This window comes from Hyperoodon ampullatus, assembly GCF_949752795.1.
Source record: "Hyperoodon ampullatus genome assembly, chromosome: 10".
Lineage (NCBI taxonomy): Eukaryota > Metazoa > Chordata > Mammalia > Artiodactyla > Ziphiidae > Hyperoodon > Hyperoodon ampullatus.
The window spans coordinates 95,075,041-95,080,320 of record NC_136923.1 but is presented as its reverse complement, the minus strand read 5'-3'; the positions used below and the strand labels follow the sequence as shown (position 1 = coordinate 95,080,320).

Below are 5,280 nucleotides of genomic sequence, written 5' to 3'. Positions count from 1 at the left end.
TCAAAGATAGTGGGAACACAGAAAAAGGACTGGTAGTGTTCCCATTCATCTAGGAGCACCTTAGAAGGATATATAGAACTCATTCCATTTGAACTTGGACTTGAGAGATAAGCAGGATTTTGAGTGGTAGTAATGGTCAGGGGTGGTGGGAACGGCAGAGGCACGATCTCTAAGGTAAAAAGATAGAGAGCACACTTGAACAGAGGATTGTATGAGAGTGTCTGTAGGCATAGGGCACCCACAGCCCAGACCAAGCAGGAAGGAGGTGATGATGGAAGATGGACAAGGTACTGTAGAGAATTTGCACAGTGGGGCAGTGTGGAAGGATTCTGAGTTGCGGAGCCATAGAATTAGATCCATTTCTAGGACAATAACCAGGAACATAAAGTGAAGGATGAAATGAAAGAGCTGGAGGAGACAGGAAGCAGGAAGGCCATCCAAGAGGCTGATGGAAGCCCAAAGAAGCAGAGCGTCAATGGAAGAGAAAAGGAGGGATGGAAGCAAGCTGGTTCCTACACGTTGTCTTCTCAGTTTTCAGCCTTGGGTTTTCTTATGGTCCTAGCTGATCTCTCTCTCCCCTTATCTCCATATCTATCTATCTATCTATCTGATTTTTTTTTTTTACTTAGTCCTCCTTTCCTCTCTTTAAATAATGGAATGGAAAGAAAGAAACAACCCCTTCCATCTTGACCTCTACATAACTTACAGAACATAACCATCTTAGACCACAGAAAAGGTTCCCATGTGTCACAGCTGTCGCAATAGCTAAGAGGGCTCTGAATAATTGTAAGAGGACAGTCATAGACGTTACATGATTAAACCTGGTTTTAGACATCCTTACTCCCAGTCCTGCCTCAACTTCCCTGTCCCAGCAGAATATTCCTTGTTTTCCCCGTAGATAATTCGATATCACATTCGATCAGCGATTGGCTGACTGCGGAAACATCTGTGCTCTTTTGGTTTAGTTTTCCTGTGTTTACAGTGATACAGCAAATGTTTGGAACTTTTTTGTTTGTTTTTGTTTTGTTTTGTTTTCAATATATTAAAAAGCAACATAGTACAAATGTTGTAGTTAATATTAAAAAGGATCCAACTTTTTCAAGGAATGAATTTTTATAAACAAGTTCTACAGTGAAAGGGAAACGGCATATTGATACATAAAAGTTTTGTTAAACAAGATTTAAAAAAAATTTTTTTTTAGAAGATGTTGGGGGTAGGAGTTTACTAATTAATTAATTTATTTTTGCTGTGTTGGGTCTTCGTTTCTGTGCGAGGGCTTTCTCTAGTTGTGGCAAGCGGGGGCCACTCTTCATCGCGGTGCGCGGGCCTCTCACTGTCGCGGCCTCTCTTGTTGCGGAGCACAGGCTCCAGGTGCGCAGGCTCAGTAGTTGTGGCTCACGGGCCTAGTTGCTCCGCGGCATGCGGGATCTTCCCAGACCAGGGCTTGAACTCGTGTCCCCTGCATCGGCAGGTGGATTCTTAACCACTGCGCCAGCAGGGAAGCCCCAAGACTTTAAAATTTTTAAATCAAAGTGTTTTAGACTAAATTCTTTCAAATATTCAAACAAAAACAAAAAAAACCCTGTACAATCTCCATAATAAAATGTGTCCTTGCACTTTGAAAATGTTAAGATTTTAGAAATTTGAGTGATGGAGGCAGCACTTAAAGGTTTCGTGAACATTTTTTTCCCAAAAAAAGAATACTTTCAGTAAAACATTTTACCATTTTATCTATGCATTTACATTTTTGTTCTTCCAGAAAATGATTTACATTAACACTGTAATTTTACTGTAAAAAAAAACACATTTAGAGATATTTAACTTCCTGAGTGACTTCAGTCATACATCGAACATGATTTAATGAGCAAATTCTAAAATTTTATAATGAAATAGCATGTGCAGATGTATACTTGTATGCTCACTTACAGTAAAACTCAAGATCATGTCACAGAACTTACACTTAAGTTCTCTAAGAAGTTAAATAATATGATTAATCCCCAAACTTGACCAAAAGGTTTTCTCAAATGTTAGTAAATTGAATTACTGAATTTACATTTTCTCATTTATTAACAAAATACTGAGTCATTTCAGACTATCAACTTGAATGTTTTCCATTATATACACCAAAAGTCTGACTCCCTAACAAGAAATTTCTTGCAATACAAAAAGATAACAGATAATTAAAATATTTGCTTCATAATACAACTAATCCATAAAATACATCCCTTCCTCAATTGTCTAAAATGATTAGGAATTGTGGCACTTTCTTTAGCATAAAACCCTTTCCTCTTCTTAAAACTCTGAGATGAAAGGTTATTTATGTAATAAAACTAGAACCACAATTCTTCTCATTTCTGTATTGGACTGCAATTAGGCTTTTAAAATTTTATAGAGAAATGTGGCAACTTGTAAAGCTGCTCTATAGAGTTTTTTTAAGAAAACGTTCCCCGAAATAACTTAACAAAAGGGCCTAGAATGACCCTATGAAAACATCCTTTTAACACTTCTTAGTGTCGAGATGAGCACCATTTTCCATCGCTACCACTGTCTCTTCTGTTATCATAGTCATGGCTCCAGCCATCGTGATTTCTCTCTTCATAGAAGAAATCATCTCTGCTTCCTCTGTAATGATGGTCGGACCCATGATCAGTGTAATGCTGTTCATGGCTATGTCTATCCACTACCTAAGGATGAGAATTCTGTCTGACTTTTCGCTGTGATAATGGTGTATCTTGGCCCCACTGGGAGGTTGAAGACTGGTTAAAAGTATGATTATGTGACTGAACTGATGGGGGAAATCCTGATTGATCCAGATGTGGAGAACCAAATTTCCCTCCATATGACATCTGTCTCAAAGCACTGTTCATCACTGCTTGTCTCTGAAAATTTTCTGAAGAAGAAAAAGATCTTTGAATTATCGGTGTTGATGGAGTCATGTTATCCACTGTCCTTTTGTACCTGCTAGGAGACGTGGAAGTAGGGCTTGAACTTCCAACATGATGCTGGGAATATGACAAACTGACCTCCTGTGAGGCATGGCTACTTCCTGATCTAAACTGAATTTTGATGGGCCTTCCAAAAAGTTTGATTCCGTTAAGCAGATTCATGGCCTAAGGAACAGATACTTCATGTTTGAAACTTAAAAACGCAAACTGCTTTGGTTTACCATCCTTATCTTTTGGAATTTTCACTTTTATTACTGGCCCAGCCTGTCGGGTGCGGGGACGGACCGTCCCGCTTGTGCCAGGAAAGCAGGGATGGCCATTGGGCAGGGCCCTACCCAGGCCGGAAAACAAAAGGGAAAGCACGTTTGCATCTTTCATTGGTCCTATACTGTTATACTTTTGTCCAACTGATTACACATTACCTAATTGCTCCTTAGTGATTTTTAAAAATACAATCTTCCAGCAATTGACTAACAGACCCTGCTCACCAAGCGTTAAGATAAACCGAAAGATACCTTGAAGGGATCCTAATGGATTGTGTGTGGGTATCATGGGATGAGTATGAATACATTTTAGAGAAAAGGAAAATGGTGCCTTATGACATTGTTTGTTGCCCCAGAGCTTGATGAATTACACTCGAGCCCTATTCTCTCCTTCAGAAACAAGGCATTTCACTTGCAGACATATCTTTTTTTCGATTCCACTTCTTCATTTCATTCTCCCCAAGGGATCTCAGGCAAGTGCACAGTTAGGCAACAAAGACTAGCAGGAAAACATCATGTAGGTGGGGTGTATTGGTTTCCATGGTTCCTGAGAAGTTAGAGTGAAGGAAGGAAGCGAAACTTGGGCACTGAAAGCAAATCTTCTATTCTTTCCTCCTTTCAATACATAAACACGTACAGAATCCCTCTGGGCAAGGGAGACAGGGCTCACTTAGTGATTCATTTAGATTCTGCATGAGAAGGAGATATTGTTTTAGTCTTCATCATAAGAGGGCCCGTTTCTTCAAATTGACCGTTTTTCCCTCTAACTCTTTTCCAAAGTAGCCTGTTTACAATCTACTCTTGTAGATTACAATACTCAGTAGAGACAAGTAGGGAGACATTCAGACCTTGAAAAGCTTCAAGACATCCCACAGAGTTGGAATGCTTTTCTCAAAGGGAAAAAAATTCTGCAAATGTGTATGTACTTGCCTCTGTGCCCGAAAGAGCCAGCTGGACAGACCATAAACAGCTCCCATTCAGGAACAACAAAAGCCCATGTCAGAAGTCAAGGGACAGGGGGCTGAGAACTAATAATAATTTTACACTTACACAGCAGTTTTCATCTGAAGACCTCAGAGTGCTTTATAAACATTAATTAAATTGCCCCACAGCCCTGCGAGAGGGCTGTGTATCACTGTTTCCAATTTGCAGGGGGTGGAGGGAGGAGAAACGTGTGCCTGGAGTGAAGTTGGAACCAGGCCATGCTACAGTGCAAGTGGATTGTGGACTCAGAAAAAGCAGTGGGACGTTTCCTCTGTGAATTTAAGGCTATGGTCACGTCTCACGGTACCTGCTGGACCAAGAAGGAGATGGTCTGGCAACAGGGCTGTCCAGGGTGACCCCTCAGCAGGACCTACCTCCTGCATAAGGCAGCCACTTGCACTGGGCTTGAGGGACTCCGGCATGATCTCCCCAACAAACTCATTGCCATTATTACAGACGCATCCCTTCAGTGGGACTCATGAGGGCAAGTCAGGCCACCTGAGGTGCTGGCTCTGATTGCTTGGAGGTGTAGTCAGGACAGCTGCTTGGAGAAGGATCGTGATGGGTACTCAGCAGAAAATCCTATGATTGATTATTATCTGCCTTGCATTTGGAAAAAAGTAGGTGTGGGTTGAATTGTGTCCCCTGAAAAGATATCTTTTTTTTTAACAAAACTAATTTTGTTGAATTATACTTGATTTACAATGTGGTGTTAATTTCTACTGTACAGCAAAAGTGATTCAGTTATATATATATGTTCTTTTTCACATTCTTTTCCATTATGGTTTATCACAGGATATTGATTATAGTTCCCTGTGCTACACAGTAGGACCTTGTTGTTTATCCATCCTGTATATGATAGTTTGCACCTGCTCATCCCAAACTCCCAGTCCATCCCTCCCCCCACCTCCGCCCTTGGCAACCACAAGTCTGTTCTCTATGTCTGTGAGTCTGTTTCTGTTTTGTAAATAAGTTCCTTTGTGTCATATTTTAGATTCCACGTATAAGTGATATCATACGCTGTTTGTCTTTCTCTTTCTGACTCACTTCACTTAGTATGATCATCTCTAGGTCCATCCCTGTCGCTG

At 40.6% G+C, this 5,280-nt stretch overlaps 1 pseudogene across 1 annotated transcript; it reads right to left on the bottom strand.

Annotated features, from left to right (window-relative positions):
* Positions 1–2,507: 2,507 nt before the first annotated feature.
* LOC307059011 (RNA-binding protein 7-like) lies at positions 2,508–4,614 on the bottom strand (annotated as a pseudogene). The gene is made up of 2 exons: positions 4,567–4,614; positions 2,508–3,209 (listed from the first exon to the last, which is right to left on the bottom strand). The product of its transcript is annotated as an RNA-binding protein 7-like (transcript).
* Positions 4,615–5,280: the final 666 nt, after the last annotated feature.